This window comes from Mandrillus leucophaeus, unplaced genomic scaffold, assembly GCF_000951045.1.
Source record: "Mandrillus leucophaeus isolate KB7577 unplaced genomic scaffold, Mleu.le_1.0 Scaffold1021, whole genome shotgun sequence".
In the NCBI taxonomy this organism is placed as follows: domain Eukaryota; kingdom Metazoa; phylum Chordata; class Mammalia; order Primates; family Cercopithecidae; genus Mandrillus; species Mandrillus leucophaeus.
The window spans coordinates 114,033-114,471 of NW_012098333.1; positions in this window are offsets into that span (position 1 = coordinate 114,033).

The window sequence follows — 439 nt, forward strand, 5'->3', positions numbered from 1 at the left end:
ATATATATATATATATATATATAGAGAGAGAGAGAGAGAGAGAGAGAGAGAGAGATATAGAGGTTCACTCTTCTTGCCCAGGCTGGAGTGCAATGGCATAATCTCGGCTCACTGTAACGTTTGCCTCCCAGGTTCAAGCAATTCTCCTGCCTGAGACTCCTGAGTAGCTGGGATTACAGGCGCTCACCACCATGCCTGGCTAACATTTTGTATTTTTAGTGGAAACGGGGTTTCACCATGTTGGCCAGGCTGGTCGTGACCTCCTGACCTCAGGTCATCCACCTGCCTCAGCCTCCCAAAGTGCTGGGATTACAGATGTGAGCCAGAGTACTCAGCCAAAAAAATAATTTTTATGTAAGCTAGTTAACCAAAAATCACCCCCATACTCTTGTACATTTTTTCATGAATTTGTTCATTTCTGTTGGTATACATTTCCTCA